This window comes from Botryllus schlosseri, chromosome 4 (genome assembly GCF_051294905.1).
Source record: "Botryllus schlosseri isolate E-star chromosome 4, Bs_hap1, whole genome shotgun sequence".
In the NCBI taxonomy this organism is placed as follows: domain Eukaryota; kingdom Metazoa; phylum Chordata; class Ascidiacea; order Stolidobranchia; family Styelidae; genus Botryllus; species Botryllus schlosseri.
In genome coordinates this window covers 15,241,408-15,263,399 of record NC_137239.1, presented here as the reverse complement: position 1 = coordinate 15,263,399, position 21,992 = coordinate 15,241,408, and the positions used below count along the sequence as shown (strand labels likewise).

The 21,992-nt window shown below is 38.4% G+C and overlaps 2 long non-coding RNA genes across 3 annotated transcripts in view; both read left to right on the top strand.

The window, feature by feature from the left end:
* LOC145438227 (uncharacterized) overlaps positions 1-21,992 on the top strand; it is a 442,041-nt gene that overhangs the window by 376,155 nt on the left and 43,894 nt on the right. The window lies entirely within an intron of this gene.
* On the top strand, positions 18,896-21,986 carry LOC145437110 (uncharacterized). Of its 2 annotated transcripts, none has more exons than XR_013914580.1 (5): positions 18,896-19,435; positions 19,816-19,929; positions 20,460-20,649; positions 21,212-21,310; positions 21,658-21,986. It is a non-coding gene; the product is annotated as an uncharacterized LOC145437110 (long non-coding RNA). The 2 variants fall into 2 exon arrangements; XR_013914579.1 differs by having other exon boundaries at positions 18,897-19,435; positions 19,810-19,929.

Sequence of the window (21,992 nt, the reverse complement as noted above, 5' to 3'; positions counted from 1 at the left end):
TATAAACCGACAACCGGTTTCAGAGTATACCCGCATCGATCGCATCGCATCTATATCATCGGTTAACCACATGAAATAACAGCATACCATTGTATATCGAAATGTATGTTTTGGAAATCGACGGATATTGTATGGCCTGGTGTGTGTGTGTCTGTGTGTGTGTGTGTCTGTGTGTGTGTGTGTCCCGGTTCGTGCTTTAGCCTCCCACAGAGTCAATATGTTGAAATTAGCAACCTCCACGACTTTGGTAACTGCTTGGTACACGGATAATGGTTGAATTTAGGTTCTCGTCGTGCTAACAGTTCCGGACTACTTGTGAGTTTTCTCACACATGTTTACTATATTGTGTCACTCTTTATTGGTCAATACATATCCCACCGTTCAGTTTGAAATCGGAAACCCGAGAAAGTATTAACCGGATCCGGATATCAACTCTGAATCGACACACCAACGAACAATATTCAAACATGTTACACCCCGTGTTTCCATGAAAATAACAAGACATTACACATCCAGTATACTTCACGATTGTTCATAGATACCAAGTATTCGCGTAAACGAGATGTGTGACATTACATACAGCATGGATAACATCATGGCCGGCATTACAAGCATCATGGATGACAAATTCATGTTCTCAAATCTCATACATGCACCGACTCTGTACATTCAATATGGGGGAAGATGACTTGGAGACAGAAAAACACACATATTTGACCGTAACATGGTCTTAGTATGAACCGACATGCATCCAACTTGTGGAAAAATGTGTCGCACTGACTTCGTGTTGTTCCCCCACAAGAGTGCGATGTCTATTTCAAACCTAGAGCAATTATAAAACGCATCTTCGAAACTTTTGGTCTAGTTCATCCGCTTGCATTTCGAAACGGACCATCACCACAAGACTCTAACCCACCACATCCGTGGTTTCAGTTGATCCTATCGAAGAATATCATGTCCATTCGTTTTACCACCCACAGATTTCGCCATCCTCACATGGTAGTGCTAAGACACAGACAGGACGCGGTGGTGGAAATATTGAAAATGAGAAAGCAGACCATGGTGTCATTTGATCTGGATTTTACACCCGATGAACCCTCCATTCGTACTGCGCATTGGGATGAGGATTCTATCATTGATGTCGAGGGAAAGGAGATGTACAGATTTGTTGGTGTCGTGAATATTCAACGAAAGTCGGGATATATGGTTGTGCATGGTTCGCGTATTTAACTGTGAAGATATCGCTATACATAACGTGCTGTTCACCGTATCGATAGCACCAACGAATATCAGTGAAAGGGTTGTAATCTCGGTGAAATAGTGAGCGACACATTTTTCCACAAGTTGGATGCATGTCGGTTCATACTAAGACCATGTTACGGTCAAATATGTGTGTTTTTCTGTCTCCAAGTCATCTTCCCCCATATTGAATGTACAGAGTCGGTGCATGTATGAGATTTGAGAACATGAATTTGTCATCCATGATGCTTGTAATGCCGGCCATGATGTTATCCATGCTGTATGTAATGTCACACATCTCGTTTACGCGAATACTTGGTATCTATGAACAATCGTGAAGTATACTGGATGTGTAATGTCTTGTTATTTTCATGGAAACACGGGGTGTAACATGTTTGAATATTGTTCGTTGGTGTGTCGATTCAGAGTTGATATCCGGATCCGGTTAATACTTTCTCGGGTTTCCGATTTCAAACTGAACGGTGGGATATGTATTGACCAATAAAGAGTGACACAATATAGTAAACATGTGTGAGAAAACTCACAAGTAGTCCGGAACTGTTAGCACGACGAGAACCTAAATTCAACCATTATCCGTGTACCAAGCAGTTACCAAAGTCGTGGAGGTTGCTAATTTCAACATATTGACTCTGTGGGAGGCTAAAGCACGAACCGGGACACACACACACACAGACACACACACACACAGACACACACACACCAGGCCATACAATATCCGTCGATTTCCAAAACATACATTTCGATATACAATGGTATGCTGTTATTTCATGTGGTTAACCGATGATATAGATGCGATGCGATCGATGCGGGTATACTCTGAAACCGGTTGTCGGTTTATATTTTCGTCACTGTTCGTTGTAATCAATTTCAAACTGTCGCCAATACAACAAATACCAAATTGATGCGTGTGGTTGTCAGATTTCAAAACGAAAATGATATTTTTACTTAGGTAAACATCACATCTCCAAGAGAAAATGGCGTTGTTACTCAGAGAAAAAAATATATTTCCAAACGAAAATGGTTTAGTACCCAGGGAAAAAATATATTTCTAAGGGAAAAGGGTTTGTTACCCAGGAGAAAATGATTTGTTACTCTAGGTAAAAGTATTTTTCCAAGTGAAAATGTATTGTTACACGGGGTAAACGCCGGATCTCCAAAAGAAAATGATATTTTTACTCGGCTAAACGACGGACCACCAAGTGAGAATGGTTTGTTGCTCAGGGAAAAAAGGTTTGTTACCCAGGGAAAAATATATTTCCAAGTGAAAAAGGTTTGTTAACCAGAGAAAAAATATATTTCCAAGTGAAAAAGGTTTGCTAACCAGAGAAAAAATATATTTCCAAGTGAAAAAGGTTTGTTAACCAGAGAAAAAATATATTTCCGAGTGAAAAAAGGTTTGTTAACCAAGGCAAAAATATATTTCCAAGTGAAAAAAGGTTTGTTAACCAGAGAAAAAATATATTTCCAAGTGAAAAAGGTTTGTTACCCAGAGAAAAAATATATTTCCCAGTGAAAAAAGGTTTGTTAACCAGAGAAAAAATATATTTCCAAGTGAAAAAAGGTTTGTTAGCCGGGGAAAAAAATATTTACAGGTGAAAATGGTTTCTTACTCTGGGTAAACGTCAGATCTCCAAAGGAAAATAATATGTTTAGTCAGGTAAACGATGGACTGACAAGTGAAAGTGGTAATTTTACATAGGTAAACGTCGTGGGTTTAGTGTCGTTGGTGTTGTTAAACGTTATCGCTTGACGTTGGTATACTATTACGAGTGTGAAAAGGCTATGCACGTCTTGTGCGGAGTATCGCGACAGTGAACATATGTTTGGTGTGACGAAACAAGATCGTTGTTTACATGTTAATGCATGTCGATTACCGAGTAGCTGTACAACAGAGAGGAGTCTACAGTTAGTTCGTGCTGTATGTCCCGACGAAAACCACAAGACCACATGTAAATCTATTAGCACAACTCGATGATGTTGATATAGTGTTACTTGAATTAATTATTACCTATTTACACAACATAAAAATAAAAATTCATATCGTAGTAAGTAAGTTTCTTGAACTCGTGCTTGATGAAAACGAATGGTGACAAGTATGCGTTTGTGTTTGAGTGAAAAAGAATTATTTAGAGTAGTGACAGTTTGTGACCAACGAATGCAAATCGATCATGATATTACAATATACGCTTTCGTCCACATAACGACTTGGTGTAGAAATACTTTCACGTTTTTTGAATAACTGGATTCTCGAGACTTGTTACTTGTACGATGTACCGTTGGTGTGCAAACTATAACGACCATTTTGTATGATAGTATGTTTTAGTTATGAGGACAGCCATATGATGACTCGACACTTTTCGGTAGCAAAGTAGATTGGTTTGTGTGTAATATGTAAGCACCGTAACTAGAAACATATGTACTCTGTTGTTGGAGTAACTGATTTATTGCTATGACATTGACAGAACCCTCGGGAAGTGAGTATGCTTTTCTTTCACGAAAGTTTACGCGGTTCGTTGTAATAGATTTGTGTTAACTACACTCAGATAGATACCGCAATTGTGCTGGACTTACATATGGTATTCGCATACTGTACACATACAAACTTTGTGTAAACAACTCTGATGTTTCTGTTCGTACTAGTTCTGTGTTGAACTATTTGATTATTAAGATACATGAACATCCATTCAGACAATAAAGTTCTTGAGGTATCGAAACAGTTTGAAAGCACCACCAATCATTGTACAGGTTCGTAGCATGGGAATATCGAGCGAATATTTTCGTGTGACATGAATATATTTCATATACTTTTGGTAAGAAATGAGTTGTGTGGGGTAATCATACACAACCTACAAAAGTTAAACTTGTAGCGTTTGATTGCCTACTTTTTATCAATGTCTTTGTGATGTTAAAATTAGGGCTGGGCAAAATCGAGTACCTGAGTGATTCGATTCTGAATCACGTATTATGCTTCGAGTCGAATCGAGTAATCGAGTATCGCTCATTATGACGTCATAACAGAATGTAATATGTACCTTTTATGCAACCACAAAGAATATAATGCCAGTTATCCATCACATCAAAGATACTTTGGTATTTTTCCGACCATACCGATTTCATTGCACTTGGTGACAATGTTGTGAGATGATCATGACTTCGGAAATGTGCTATTTCCAGTAACGTTCGTAGCTTTGTACTATATGGTTCGTATGCTACGATACGGCCGATCAAGGTTTCAATAGTGAAAATTAGTATTGAAACTATAATTTTCGTTGATAAATTAACTTTCAGTAGCGAGAAGCGTACAATTTCAGTACTCGAAAAAATCATATTTTACTACTCGACTCGAATCATTAAAATTAATACTCGATTCAGATTCGAGTACTCGAATCATTGTGCCCAGTCCTAGTTAAAATACGGCTGAGTTTACATTTACATATAGTAAGCGGAGAAACTCAAGTAATAAATTTTACTCGTTTGAAAATCGACAACGAGAAAAATACCGAGTAACAGTATCAATATGAGCGGTATATTATTTTTCGAGATATGCAACCAATCTTCTAAGCAGAACTTATCAATAATTTATCATGTCATAGAAAAACCGGTTGTTATGAACTCGAAACAAATGTACTTCGATTATCACGATGATGGAAATTACGATCAATGGAGTGATTCGAAGTGTATGTTCTGCAATCACTAAATGACAAAAATATCAAACTGTGCATACAACTCGGTTAGGTAAACAATACAGTTACAAATCGGATGTAAGCTTGATTTACAGATGACAGTCTGATGATGTAAAGCTCAACCACTCCAGTGTGTTTATTGCAAAGTATTTGACACAAACAAAATATCGAATGGAGACTTCGGTTTCATTACCAAGCTAGTGAAAATTGTTTTCTGTTGGCCAGGTAGGACACATTTGACAAACATCGTACACATTGTATCTTCGTGATGGTAACGACTTTCAGCGGCTTGGTTTCATGTCGGGAATTATTATTTGAGGGTTCAAGAACAATTTCATTCAATACTACAAATGAACAACAATGCATAACACGTAGCAAATAACAGTGTAGCAAGTACTTTTTTGATATTACGAGTGTTGGGCACTAGACACTTCTAGTTGAATTGGATGCATCTAACAAACATATCACAATTTACTTTTGTAATGATCAAAGTCTTAGAGTGTATAACCTCGCGATATTTTACATTTAGCACACACAATGGGGATTTACTGAAATGATTAAGAATTGATCGCTAGCTTCGAACGGTACTCGATACTCAAAGTGATATTTTCACACTCTGTAAAGTGCATATGTTTCAATTCTCTGTCACAAATTCCGACATGGTGATATGTCGAGACGTAATACTATTTCCGTACACTCAATTACAACAAAACATAACCCGCATTCAAATAAGCCGTAAGCTACAAGTGGATTTAAAACTTGATGCTGTTTTGTGGTTAACTCAAGTCAGTGGTCACGTTTGTGTTGATTTCAGGAATGATCATGACGAGTTGGTCGGGTAAATTAGTGGTAGTAACTATGACCTTACAGAGTTGCTGACATTCCAATATCTTTTACGCTGTAATATTACGGTTTTAATTGTGATAAATTATTTCTCAGTTATTGTTCAGACATTCAAATCTCGTATACTCAAAATATAGTATGTCCAAGTCAAATCGTATATGCACCGATTTGTAAATACTTTGTCTTCAGAATAGTAACAACCTTTACAATTGAATAAAAAAGACCGAGCATACGAATACAACCAGGATGAATTAATTCAAATTTATGAGTTGCAGTGATATAATCAAGTAAGTGAAAACTAGATTTTTAACAATTGTTAATGTTGCGAATAATTCTTTTGAGTATGGTAAGATGTTAAAATATCTCTTTGACAAATGGAAAGCGGGATCGTGAATAGAGTTGTAATGTTACATTACTTGTTTCAAAGTATGATCTTGAAATGTGGCTGGATCAAAGTTGGTAGTCGTGTTTGTCAATCCTATTTCAATTCACACTATGTCAAAGTCCAAATATTTCAGTCTGGATTATTTGGATTTACCTTTAGTACATCCCGCGAATGTGGATTATTTGGATTTACCTTTAGTACATCCCGCGAATGTGGATTATTTGGATTTACCTTTAGTACCTCCCTCGAATGTGGATTATTTGGATTTACCTTTAGTACATCCCGCGAATGGATCCCGATGCGGTACTATAACATTTTTGATAATAATGACTCAAGGATTTTCAATCAACAATACTGGAATTTTTTGGTAATGCTAGAGTTGCCAAATGATTAGTTGCGTGTTTTTTGTTAAGTGTTTGATTTCAAGTTAATAAAGACAATAACTGTGTAATGCACATACTTGTGATTCTTGATTCTTGTAGAGTTATAGTTGGTATTGATTCTATAAGTGTGAAAACAGCGACGCGGAATGTGCGAATAATTCGATGCGGCTGAAAGTCGGTGTCAGTAATATTCGGTTACGTTCGATTCAACAAAAACGCGTTAAGGGATTTGTCAAAGGATTAGAGTTGTACCGATTTAAAACATTCAGATACGAATCGACTTGATTCGTGTAGTGAGTTTCATTTCAAGTTGATAAACTAACACATTGATTGCAAATTTTCATGGATCTTATCACGCAACTAAAGTCAGCCACTATTCTGGAGGTTTGAAACATATAGCGATCGCGGGCGAGTGACAAATTGTTGGTTTTCGAATCACCACCTGCGACGGTTCTGTGACAAACTAATTACCGAAATATTACTTGTGCGTAATTCCTATCTTTGTAACATCAAACCACGAGAGATGACTATTCTGATGTGTTATCTTGTGAGTGGTCGTAGGATTTTACAAATATTTCACACCTTTTTGGATTTTTGGAGTGTTAGTATGTGAACGCGGCTATTGTTGGTATTCGAATCGCCGTCTACGCCCGCTCTGTGGTAAACTAATTACCAAAATATTACCTTGTGAGTGATTCCTAGAATCAGCAAACTATTTCACACATTTTTGAAGTGTTAGTTTGTGAACGCGGTTATTGTTGATATTCGAATCGCCGTCTACGCCGGCTCTGTGGTAAACTAATTACCAAAATAGTACCTTGCAAGTGATTCCTAGATTTAGCAAACTATTTTGCACATTTTTGAAGTGTTAGTTTGTGAACGCGGTTATTGTTGCTCAGATAATCGAATTCCTGGATCCGGATGAATTCTCCGTGACTGGGAAACAGCTACAGAGTAAAACTTCGGATGTGAGTGGAGATCATGCTATTGCATTCTTGATAAAAAGAGCTCAAGGGTTTTCAGCCGAGGAATACTTGGATAATTTTGGTGATGATAAAAAAGCGAATGATACGATTGTACGTGCTTTTGTGAAGAGTTTGATTTCAGAGTAATAAAAGAATGTGTAAATGTGTATACTTGTGATTCTTGTTGCGACTGTGAACAGCAGACTATTCTGTAGGTGCGAAACAGCGGTGTGAATAAGCCGAAAGTATTATTCAGGTAACAATCAATAGCGAGGAAAGAGAACACGGTCGGTCATTTGACACGACTAAACTACGACATCATATATCATAATTTACGATCAAACTATTTCACACTGACCGGTCTAGTGTAATAATCGATAGTAGCGACTGGATGAGAAACAATTCAGCGCGCAGGTCATTCGAAATATAGGTCGCACGCGTAATCCTCACAACAAACCACGTTTCCGTTTGCGCGGTTATTGTTGGTGACTCGTACATATTCAACACCACGCGAGAGATGCCTGAAAGTGCGAATCACGACCGCACCCATAAGAACACATGGTGAATCACCACAGATCCCGTAAGAATACACGACAGACACATTTATCGTCGTTAGCATGTCGCCGCACGTATACCAAAAACATTAGCATGTCACCACGAGTTTTCACGTTAGCATGGGACCGCCGCCTATACCCGAAAACGTTAGCATGCCACCACGAGTTTCGCGTTATCATGCGACCGCACCCATAAGACGAAAACGTTAGCATGACACCCCCGCCATAAGACGAAAACGTTAGCATGCCACCCCCGCCATAAGACGAAAACGATAGCATGCCACCCCCGCCATAAGACGAAAACGTTAGCATGCCACCCCGCCATAAGACGAAAACGTTAGCATGCCACCCCCGGTTTCTCGTTAGCATGCCACCCCGCCATAAGAAACCAACGCCAATGTGCCAGCGATCTACTATACTACTGGCGCACCCGCGGGCCACATTATTATATTATCGAAAATGAATTTCTCAGATTGTGAAATTGCAATGCCAACCAAAAATTACAAGTCTGGCTGCGACACTTGGTATGTTGATGACTAAAATATCAGTTCCGACTCATTGGCAGGTCCAGGGTCCAGTCAAATTTTCAGTAAATCGTCGTACATTACAGTCAACCAAAATAGTAGTGACATTTTTCTTCACGCTTAGCGTGTTTAATTGTCACACGATTTCTTGCTTGGTAAGCCTACCCCCTAATGCAAATGAAAAAACGCCTAATTTACCCGATTGAGTCTCACTGTATTCGCGAATACGGGAGAAAGTCTTTTCGCGTTTGCGCTCGCATAAAGATCGTGGACGTTGAAATGTAGGCAAAAAATGATTGTCGCATATTATCGGAGACCTTCGATATCGATGTGACCAGACGCCGAATAGTCGTGTCCTTACAAACTGAGCCTATAGCAGGTGGTATACTATACAGTAGACCCGCAATATACTCAAGTTATAATACTATTGACCTAGTTTATATATAAACTTTGTAAATTTTTCCCGCTTGGCGCAGCTAGTGGACCGCGCACTCGTTCGTCAATTGCATGTGCCCCTGTAGCCGAAAAGCTTGACCCTCCCTGGTCCATGTAGATTACTAATCTACCCATAGGTTGGTTATCTATAGCAATCTAGAGTCAGTCAGCCGTCAGTAACATCCGATGTAGCATCGAAGACATAGGTGCCGCTGTGCCGGCTTGTGAAGTCATAATGAATACTTGTCAATTGTCGATAACATCATAGTTGCACTATAGTTGCAATAGAACGCACTTTACTCCATGCCATTGCTGTGCACAGCATTAAAATTCAGGCCGGCTGCTCAATTATGATAAATCAGCAGATGTGGTTGTTGCATATATAATGTCATCTTATGAAATAGGTCGGAGCCGGAGCTACTCCTCAAATAACGGGCTCCAGCTCCGGCTCCGGCTCCGGCTAAATTTTATGTAGAGCTCCAGCTCCGGCTCCAGCTCCGGTGAAAATGCACGGCTCCGGGGCTCCGGATCAGGGCTCCGGCTCCGGCTCCAAAGCCCTGTCACAATGACGCGACGGTAAGGGACTATGCTACAGCTGAAACTGATTGCGCCGGATTGAACGGACGTCTTGCTGCTGAAGGGATGATGGACACCTCTGTCAGGCAGACTTGGACATCTAGATAATTCTATAGTTGTCTAATTTCACGAAATTAGAGTGAAATGCCAGTAATCTAATTTTAATCAAATTTGTGAAATGTTTTTATATGCTCTAATTCTAATTCTAATTCGTTAAATGCCCCGATGCCAGGAGGGGGCAAACTACGGCCCGTGGGCCGCATGCAGCCCTCCGCACCGTTCTGTGCGGCCCGCGAGAGTCTAACGAAACTTATTAAAAATATTGATAAAATGCGTACTAAAAATCGAATTAATGCTGGGACTTGATTAAACTTTTTCTTAGTATATTTCACCATGATAATTCTATGGCAGTGGTTTTCAAACTGGGGACGCACCCCCTTGGGATGGTGGGTGAAAGCATCTGAAGATGACCGCGAAGTTGAGTTTACCAGAAAAAAATTTTCGCGCCTTGCGCGATCTAGATCCCATTCATACTTGTTGCTCTGTATTTTAATCTGAATTTCATATTTCAAAATCTATCATCCACAGTCGTAACCATTTCATGCCATCTACCTACCCGTTAGGTTTGCTAGCATCCTGGTTGCGTTTTGTGATATGACAATAATGGAGTGCGAACTCTTTGACCATCATAAGGGGGTGGGGTGGGGAGGGGGGGGGGCGTATCTTTAAAAGTTTGAGAACCACTGTTCTAAAGTAAATACTTTTTATATTATTTTTTATGTTTAATTTCTGGCGCGACATCCCGATCTCAAGTCCCCCGCAGTTTGAAAGGTTTCAACTGCTAAACATCACAGAAATCCTAAACGAGATTGACATAATTCGGATCACGAGTGTGATTTCAGATTGGTCACTCCAGTTTTAATTATTTCAGTGATGTGCTTTTAAATAACGATTCGCGCGTACCTTAGGTAGACTCGTTCTCTGTGTGCGCAAAATTAGGGTATTTATATTTTATCTACACATAGTGGAAGCGGGTTTGAAGTTAACATGGTTATGATGCTGTCAGCATGGTGTGTCCTGGAACTGATCCAAAAGTGGAATAAGTAAATCTATGAACGGATCGCTGCTCACAGATTTAAATTTCAATCCTATTCTAAGAATTGGGACAACCGACTTTCATCTCTATATAGTTTTAACAAATTTATTGAGGTCGACCGGGCTATGAAATCTCGCCACTGTTTCTGACGCGTGTACGATATCATCAAAGCCATGTTTGGATTGTTTTAAATGAGCAAATATATTATCTCCTTGTCCTCACTATATATAATTAAATACCAATATTGCGTTTTGGTTTACAATCCCAATTTCATTTAGTGCGGCCCGCCAATGGATTCGTATATTGAATGCGGCCCGCGAGCTCAAAAGTTTGCCCACCCCTGCTCTATGCTCTAGTTGTAATTCTAATCTAATTTATTGTTTTCGTGAAAATTCCTCTTTGCCCGACGCATTTTGCAGCGAATTAACAAGAATATCCCCCTCGTGCAGGGAAATCCAGTGCCAAGTCGCTATCGCCTTGCTTACACCATGCAGTGATAGAAGTTATTGTGACGAATAATAGCCTGCTAGCATAGTAGCTTATATAGTCAACGAACAACATAGTTTCCAAAACTTTGTATTAGTATAGCGCCGTGCTGACCAACATGGGCTATGCTTGTGGTTACCACAAAATATTGTTATCACGATTGTTACGCAACCTTTTTTCGCATTGTACGCATTGGCATAAAATAGCCTACATGTCACTCTATATCCCGATAACCCAACGAAAATGTGAGGCTCAAATAACTGATTAATATTTATTTCAAATCAATTCTATACATTGCATAACACGAAAACGCAGTCCAATACAACATAAAATCACAGAAATTCCAGCCACTACTCCCTATGTCTAAGATGAAGATACATATAAGGAGTCATTAACAATACTCTGAGTTATAATGAGTTGTGGATAATGTCAGTATAATTGCAAATTAGTCGCAATGGACAGTAAAAGTAATTTATTGAATGTCAAGCAGCAAATCATAATATCTCAGTAAAAAGAGAATATTGAATCACATCCAAAGGTTCCTCTGAAATTTCGATTGTTATGAATTGACAATTTGCCTCTTTTCAGTTAACTATGGTGTATTAAGTCATTCAGAATCAATTATTCACATATCAATGATAAACGAGTTCATCAAGAGGGATAAGCCAATTATATTTTGCTTGAAGCATTTAGAAACTTCAAGGTAGTAGAAAACATGGTCATTCGTCATGGAAGCAAGAAAGATCGTTGGCCTGGAGTTCAGCGACCGTCATTCTACAGAATAATATCAAGGTCATGAAATATCTTGGTAATGGAAGTTTTAAACTCGGTAATTTATTTCATAATCAATCACAAAAAAACGTAAAGACACTACACAGTACACACTGTAGGCTACATGTAAGATTATAACATTTTTTTCTCCATTTGTTCATATTTATGTTTTTTATGTAACTTATATTATACTTAATTATCTTTAAGGTGTAAGACGATGGAATAAATTTATTTTATCACGCTATTCGATTCCACCTTGCAAATCAATCATTATAATAGCAAAAAAAAAATCAACAGGATGACGGCTTGAACTCTACTGTAGTAAAAGCATCTGCACATTCAAATCACCGTGAAACCTTCATTGTCGGAAATATTTAGGATCGACGTGACGTTTACTGTATTACCATTGTTATCGTCGAGTTGTGAATTTTTTGGCAACAGTTTTGGGTACCTAATTGTAAAATGCACAATATAAATAGTTTGGTGCCATTGCATCAGTTAAACGTGAAATAGCCAGTTTTAAATTCCTAAATAAAACGCAGTAATTGTGCTCTCCACATCTCAATTTTTTGATGACGAAATGTTGGGTATTGTACACGATTGAAGTTGTTGCATTTATCACCAGTACTTCTCTCTGAAAAAGAAAATACCTCCGAATAAATCAATATTCCAGTTCATCAATCACGTCTGCAAACTATTCGTACTATGAGCCGGAGATAGACTGTTCGCAAGGGTACGTCTATACACTGCACAAAATAGAATTCGACTTTTTGCAGAGTACATGGGCTCATAGTCGAATGGATTGTAGGGATTCAATCGACAGGTGGATTGTGCATTTCTATTCCCGCACGACGATTGTCAGGTTTCGTTCGAACACAATCTTATATTCGGTAACATATTTAGTCAGTACAGGAATTTCGTGAAAATAAAACAGCCGGCAACGCACATCGTATCTCAGCGTAGCGGTATTTACTGGGACGGTGTAATAGCTAGAGGACTTTGTCGACAGTTTGCATTTCAATTAGGGAAATTGCGGTGCAAATAACAATGCCGAGTATCAATGAAATTTGAAAAGTATCTCAACATCTTGTTTGATGGAAAGTATATTTTCTATTCCAATGATCGTCTGTACCAGCGGATAATTTATCAAAATATGGACCGCGTTTCTTCTTCAACGAAGCCTAAAATAGGGGCGATGAGTGTACTGCTATCAGACTTGGATAACTCTAGTTGTCTAATTAGAGCGTAATGCCGGTAACCTAATTTGAATCTATTCTGTAAAATGATTCTCTGCTATAATTCTAATCTAATTTGTGAAATTTTATTATGTTTACATTTTAATTCAAACCCGATCTCTGGTTTTCCTGTAAATACTACTGAGAGGACTGTTAGTGCGAAACGAGCCAAGCTTGTTGTACAGACATTTGTTATTATCATGCTCATGAGAATGGACTATGATTTGATAGAAACAGAACTGGATTCAATGACCTAGTTTTTTCGGATTAAATTCTAATTCCAATCTAATTTGGAAAATGCATAGCTATAACTACAGTTTCAATGTATTTTGAAAAATAAAAAAAGTGACGTGATCAGTAATATTCTAATATAATTCTAACCCCTAACCCTAACCGTATAATTTGTAAATAACTGTGTAGTGTCAATTCTAATTCAACTATATGTTGGGAAAAATTGTAACTGTAATTCTAGTTCTAATCGAATTTGCAAAAGCAGGAAGTCTTCTGGATGACCAAGTCTGACCTAATCTGAAATCTTGCCGATTTTGTTGAAAGCGATGGGACGGAAAATTTGTAAGTTGTCATTTGCGATTCCCTATAGTAAAAGTATTCGACAACCAGTCCCAGTGATAATATTTGGAATTCACGTGCTCCAGTACTTTTCAAAACCTCATTCACAATATTGCTTCATACACCCGAGTAAAAAATTCACGGGATCAATCCAACTTCTGTTCGAGTTTAATCAATGACTATTTCCATAGTTTATATAAAAATTATGCGACAACATAATACGACCATTAACCAAGCAGCAGCTAAACATTTCAGACGGATTTTTCGACCTATACGCCGTATTGACATGTAAATTCTTCGAGTATCTCATCATATCTCAGTTTTCTAATGTAACAAATATTAGAGATCTGCGTGGTCTGACTGCAGCAAGTAATCATGAATTGAAGTGATGCATTACTGTCGGAGATCAATATCGTTTGTTTTGGGTATTCATGGTGCTTGTTGACTACTATGGTCATTTACATCAGGCCGATATTCTTCTTATTTTCCGTAACTGCCGACTTATAGCATGGCCCACCTCTAGGCTTTTTGTAAGACACCACTGACGCGGATGAAGTGGCGAGGAGGAGCCTAGGTAAACCTCCAACACTTGGGTATCGGGATTCGGAAGTCGACCTCGGTCGGACTCGAACCCGCACCCATTGGTGTTGAAGCCGCGGATTATACCACTGCGCTATCTCGCCACCTAAAGAGATCAATATAATTATTGGACATTGGCGGAGGTGGTCAGTGACCAAGTACTGCTACTTGTTTCAAGTACAAAAGTACGTTTTGCCCACTTACACTACTTACATAAGTAGTTATTACTTCAGACTACTTTTAGTAATACTTGACAATTTGATGTTTTTCAGCAAAACTAGGAGTGATGTGACAAGGAAGTAGGTTAAGTACCCGGAATTGATATGATAATATAATAAACAAACAACGACACCGGAAATCAGAAAAGCCGCATTTTGAGCTGCTTGCAGCGCTAATACGGCCTGTATCGTTTCAGAAATGCGTGGTGTGATGGTTCGTGGTACCCAAGCAGTGTAATTTCATCGAACTAATGACTCTGTGTATAGTGTGTGGATTTTGAAAACAGATGTTTGAGCGCGTTGTGACCTACATATTCCGCGCGACGAATGATTCTGGCATCCGTCTAGTAAATAACTATAGTGGTCTCAGGTCACAACTTCACTTGTATAACGGACCGCATTTTAACAGAAAAATGCGCTGCTGGCCGCAGAACATTATTTCTATGTATTTTGGGCTACTATGAAATTTAGGCTACTGTAGCCTATATTTGTCGGTTTTATACGGGCATTTAGTACATGTTTATGCATTCTAAAGCCTCAATAGACAGCGTCCGTAAGTTTGCAGTTGCTGTTTTTGTGAGAATATTATATTCCAACGGCGTAAGTAAATCCCTTCACGGAGAGTGTATTGCATTCGTTGCCGAGTCGGTATTTGAACCTTCAAACTCTTCGACCAGAGAACCAAACTCTCTGTTTCAATGCGTGAGCGAGCAAGTATAAGATTACGGTAACTATTTCGTTACAGAGGCCATTATCACTTTGAGCTTTCAGTGATATGAGAATAATTCTGGCGTTCGGGTCATTTCTGAACAAACAAATCAACCCTTCACGTTTCCTTCCATGGCTGGAGTCAAGCACCAATAGTTATACAGATAAAAGTCAGCTTTGTCAAGTTGATGTTTTTCGCTGGTCCCCTACCCACGTTTGCCCTGCCAGCACTTCCTCTGCAAATATGATAAAACTTCCTCTGATAAAACGCATCCAAATAATTAGCTATGTAAATGTATGTGGAGTCAGTGGATTCGTCCAATGTTGCGCTAAAATAGTCAAAGCAGCAACGTGTTTCAGAAAATGCGAAAAAAGATCGACTGACATTGCTGTTACTATTCCGTTCACGGTGACTCATACAACTGTAGCTTCAAAATTTATCAGGTGATGCTGTCCTTGCTGATAAGTTCCGGAAACAGCGAATATTCTGAAAGTATGTTAACGTTTTATTGAAATCACACTTTCTATGGCAGATTTCTTGGGTTTAGCGGTATTCCAACCAATTTTGAACCATGTGTCTGTAACATCGACGGCAATATTAACACTGCCTCGAAATATCAATTGATTGGCTTGATACCCAAAGTTAGCGCGCGTTTTTTTTTAAAAGCAGGCGATATGTAGGTCTATAACCGCAGAAGAAAGTGTCGTTGTGTCATTTTAAGCTTCTACGCTTCGTTACGAAAACTGTTCTTCAACAAATATGTCACATCGGTTTCCCATTTATATCTGAGATAGAAAATTGATTGGTCCACGCAGAGTTACAACTTACAACCAATGAGTTCCCGACGTTTAATTTCCCGTTGCTTATTCTTGTTTCTGTTCAAACTCTTTGCGGTGAGTGAAACACTCCTTAAAGGTGTAGGCTACTACGCAGCGGGATTCTCTTGAACCAGAATCCAGCAGAATACCGATTCAAAACAATAACAATCTGAACTCGAGAATGTATCAAGAAACTAGAACACATCAAAGAATGAGTGATCGGACGAAGCTGAGACGGTGCGATAAGAGAGCTAAGTATCTCAACTAATATCTAACAATATAGTGCCAGTAATAATTGCGTTCATAACGAAAGATGTCGCGGGCCGCAAAATAAACGCGGGCCGCGGGTTGGGAACCCCTGGGTTAGATCGTGAATTGCTTCCCGTGGAACAGCTTGTTGGATGTTTCGTGTTGCTACAGTATAAATTCTACAGCAAAAAGGTGTGAAATAGTTTGCTAAATCTAGGAATCCCTCACATGGCAATATTTTGGTAATTAATTCGTCACAGAGCTGGCGCAGACGGCGATTCGAAAACCAGCAATAACTGCGTTCGCAAATAAACACTTCAAAAAGGTGTGAAATAGATTGCAAATCCCGCGGTCGCCGCCAAGATAACGACTCAGACATAGCGATCACTCGTGACTTGAACGTGGTATTTTGGTAATCAGTTTATCACAGAGCTTGATTTCACATGATTTAATAAGTAACGAATAACAGAACCGCAACCGGGGGGACTTGAACACCACCAAATTGTCCCGCCTTTCCGTTTGTCAAATAGTGTTTTAGTAAATACTGATGTCGCGATATTTTAAAGTATTACTTGTCTATTTGTAAGTTGGTAATCAGTTTGTCATAGAGCTACACTGTAAATCCGCAAGGTCGTATTGAACACTTCATAACACTTTTTTCTGCGTACAGACACACTTTTTGGGTATATAAACGCATTGGGCCAGTATCGTCGCAACGCTTCTCCGTATTTCTCCGTTTACATGTAACACTTCGCCACTGCGGCTTATTTTCAAGAAAATTTATACTTGGTAATCTATCATCAATTTTGCATTCATAAACCATCGGTACGTTTGGAGATCACATTAAATCATGGTATATGTAAAATAATATTACTCACTTGACCAACACTAAGTTTAAGGGTAATATTTCAATGAAATATACATATTTCCCTGTGACGCAGAGGGGTCACCACCTTCGTTACGGTAGAGCGCGCTCGATTTCAGTTTGGATTTGAATTGGTGGTTCGTCAGGCTTCAGGCAGAGAGTAGGGTACACGAAAAAACTTGGCGAAATGGATATATTGAAGCAGTTTCTGCTACCTGATGGCGTAAAGGATCATAACATCCATGTACTGTAAGGTATGGAAATGCGGTAAATGTTATTGAATGTATGTAATGTGAGAATAGTCATAAAATGAACTCGTTTTGACATTGCAGTAACGTCGTTTGTTTTAGATGTTTCAGTAGGCTACTGATATCCCTTATTCATATGAATGTTCTTTAGATGCTTTGTAGTATATGATTCGTCTGATATTATTGCTTCGAGCTTCGAATCTGATAATATACCAGGCTGCGACCAGGTCCAGTACTACGGTACTGATGGGAAGCTGCTATAAAAGTAACTTTTTTGACATATGGATAAAGGGATGTTCTCTCTATCCACACTGAAATATCGCTATGTAGGCGATATTGTGGTCCATTGTGGACAAGTATTGCAATGTCAGCAATTGAATGCCGGTATGACAGTCATGCAACGGTTTTGATTGTTTTTCAACTGCAACACATTTTACACTGTACTGTTTATTCCAAGTGGTAAGGTGTTAGGTCAAAAATTGCCAAAATTCTTTACAAAATCAAAATTTTGTTGGCAACTTGCATTTCGTTTACATCATAGATGATTGCACTGTCGGTGAACTTATCATTTTACAATTTACATCTTGTAGCCTACTTTATAGTCCTACCGTTGTAGACGGACCATCGTCTGCTCATTGTGAATCATAAACTGTCAAATGAAACAAATACTCAACGTAGCCTATTGCACTATCCTAACTGAAGCAAGACTGCGTGGGCATTGGTTCTTCTATTAGAAACCGTATGATGAAAAATTACGATGTAGACAACTTTGTCATAATGAGAGAGAGAGTGCAGTGTACGCACAACTTCAGTGTTGCCGGCCAACAACTGCAGCTGGTGAACGTTCTTTCTTCATTCTTGCCAAGCTAGGAGAGACACTTTCTACCCGAAAATGTAGGAAAATATCTTTCGTTGTACTACAACAAATTTTTGATTATTTCTACCATAATACGAGATGTAACTAATACTAGAATTATTCATGGGTCCAGATTTCGATAAAATAAGTTCTTTTTCATGTAAAAATTTGTCAATTTTCATGCTAAAAGATTTTTTCATGTCAAATTACTTCGCAAGAACAGACAGCTCCAGCCAGAAATAGAGATAAGTTCCGGTAATACAATTCTAACACTATGTGAGAAACACCTAATTTAAGTACATGGGGTCAAAATTAAGTTTTTCGTCATCAAAATATGTGTGGATTTGAATTTTTTAGTCAAAATCTTACCTTTTTAGGCCCAAAAAATCGCCCCAATAATAGCACAGCCAAACAAACAATCTTTTCAACAAACCATGGATCACAAGGGGTAGTATTTGTTTTGCCCAATCCCCAAATTTGACTTTTCTGAGTTTATTGTGATACGGTAACTGAACTAAACTCTATTTTGCAGGTAGTATGTATAGAACTTGGCACCTTTTTGAAATGCATTGCTGTATGGAATACTGGTAAGCATCACCGTGTTTTGTAAGTGAACTGGTATATCCTTAGAGAATGAATTTGATTCTGTTGCAATCGGTTATCTTTGTGATAAAGATTTTTATGAATGTTTGCTGATAAAATTTCACAAAAATTGTTAACAATCCAGGAAGTATACTAACTGTGCCAAAGTAAAATTGGTGGTAACGTCATGTGCAACTTTCCATTCCATTACTTAATTATTCTATGAAAGACACCCTTCTGTCACGCACAACTTATTGCAGAAAAAAAAACTGTATCCAGTATGATATCTGCGTGATTACTGAGCAGTTCATTTGTATTGTGAATTTTGGCAACAAATATTTCTTTTCAATAGTCTAGGATTGATCCTCAAATTCGTTCAACTGATGTCCACTCTTTGAAAAGAGCCCCCTTGGTCTACCGTGCCTGCGCTATCAGACAATGTTGACAGTGACGTGAGGAGTCGTTCGTAACGGGTTTTGTGCCGGCACAGTCATCTTATGTGATACAGACCTTTGTCTCAAGAGCCCATGGATACATGTGATTATGTAAGCCCATTTATTCATTTTATATATCACCATTGATTATGTAATTTGCTGGTTTTTGCAGTCCTACTTTTCTCACGAACTATCTCGCAGAGTAGCTTACGGGCTATTCGATATGAGCTGAAAAAGGCTTCATCTGTGTACACTGTACAGTGTTGTACACTGAACACTGAACAGAGATGTAGTTGAACGTAATGAGCTCGTGTAACTTGTACTTTAACTATTGCTTACTTCACTATAATGGGCTAGGTGAGTGACTCTCAACCTGGGGGGCTGAGCACCTCTCCTGCGCTTCTGTAACCTACCTGTGTGAAATATTTATATTTACTTCTGCATCAAATTTACAATTTTCCTTTGTAATGTTTCGTATTTTCTAGGAGCAGCATTTGGATTTGACCAGTAAAAAAAAGATCCGCCATGGCACGCCACGAATCAGGGACTCATCAAGCCTGGGTTGCGGCTGATGGAAAGAATATGAAAAATGCCCTAATGTGCAGGTAGTATGTATTGCAATAGGCACCTTCTTGAAATGCATTTGTTGTTTAAAATACTGGTAAGCATCGCGGTGTTTCGTAAGTAAACTGGTATATCCTTAGATAATGAATTTGATTCTGCTGCATTCGGTCATTTTTATGAATGTTTGCTGGTAAAATTCCACTAAAATGATTAACAATCCAGGAAAGTATGCTACTCGTGCTGGAGTAAAATTGGTGGTACGGTCACTTGCAACTTTCCATTGCAATAATTATTTGTTCTATGAAAGACACCCTTTTGTCACATACAAATGTATCCAGTCTGATATCTGCGTAATACTGAATGCTGGTGACGTCATATTTTGTGATACGATTTTTGATGTACAACGTTCTTTCGAGTTCTCTACTAGTTGCTGACAAGTCTCAGCCGAAAATATTCGGGCTAATTTCAATATGCATATACTATTCAATTGTTGCACCTCGAAGAAGTTGTTCGAATATTGAATAGTTCCTTGTATTGCAAATTTTTGAAACAAGTATTTTCTTTTCAACAGTCTTGGATTGATCTTCAAATTCATCCAACTGGTGTCGACTCTTCGAAAAGACCCCCTGGTTCTACCGTGCCTGTGCTAACAGACAGTGTTGATAGTGACGTGAGGAGTCATCTGAACGGATTTTGTGCCGGTGCAGACGTCTTTTGCGATAATACTTTTGCCTCAAGAACCCATGGAAACATGTGATTATGTAAGTCTATTTATTCATTTCATATATCACCATTGATTATGTAATGTGCTGGTTTTTGCAATACAAATTTTCTCAATAACTATCTATATATGCGATATGAGCTGAAGAGAGGCTTGATCTGTGTACATTGAACAGAGGTGTTCTTGAATGTAAAGAGCTGGGGTAACTTGTATTTAAACTACTGCTTACTGAACTATACTTGGAACATCAAATTGAGATCATTTCCCATGTCGTGCTAATTCCAAATAATTTCGTTAATTAAATTTAATAAGGAAGGAAGGATTTTGAAAGATTGAGAACAATTACAATTACTGCAATGAAGGAAAAGTATTCAACACCTTCGATAAGATGTCACAAAGTTTTTTGTACTGAAGACAATCAATGTGTCCTTTGTTTGGTATATTTTCTTGTCTCAATTCAAAGCAGCTATAAAATCTTAGAATCGAAGTTATATGTAAAGCCTACCGTATGTCAATTATTGTAATGGAAATCCAAACCCATAGGAATAACGATTCTACTATATTTATTTTCTGATCTTGTTTGCAATCAATTACATTTTCAGCAATACGAGGTTGATGAAGTCAACTGTCTTCTTCTCCAAGCCAAATTGAGAGACAAGCTAATACAATCCAAGACCCAAGCACATGTCTTATTGAAACAGGTATCGTAATCTTCCTGTTTGTGGACCATACAAATTTACATAGACGTTCTGCTATAAATTTCATTCTGAGTTACAGTTCTGCATTCTCACTGTGGCCTGTGCGTCTGGATGTCAATGTAAATGTCAAAATGGCCGAATTGAAAAAAAACGCAGACCTAATTCAAGATATTTTTATTAGTCGTTATGCGAATTTTAGTCCTTCTCAGTGATAGGATTTCACATGTACCCGAGCGCCTTTCCTGCGCTTGTGTAACCTGCATGTGTGAAATATTTATATTTATTTCTGCATAAAATTTAGAATTTTCATTGACATATTCAAAACTTTGGAATTTAATCACATTTTCAAGGAGCGCAACTTGGAGTCGACCAGTAGAAAAGAAGCAAACACCATGGCACGCCACGAATCAGAGATTGACCGATCCTGGATCGCAGCTGATGCCAAGAATATAAAACTGCTTCAGTGAAAATGGAGTATTCAGAAACATTGTTGACGTTTTGAGCTACTATGCATTGGATTGTCATACCCTGAAGGAGTGGTTCTCAAACAGGAGAAAGCATTTGAAGGGGCGTGAAGCCGCTGTCAACTAAAATCTTTTTCGCACATGGCAGCTTCTACTTATGTGTATGGTCAGAATTTAATATTTGAATATTCTCTCATCAACAACTATTACCGTCACTGCCA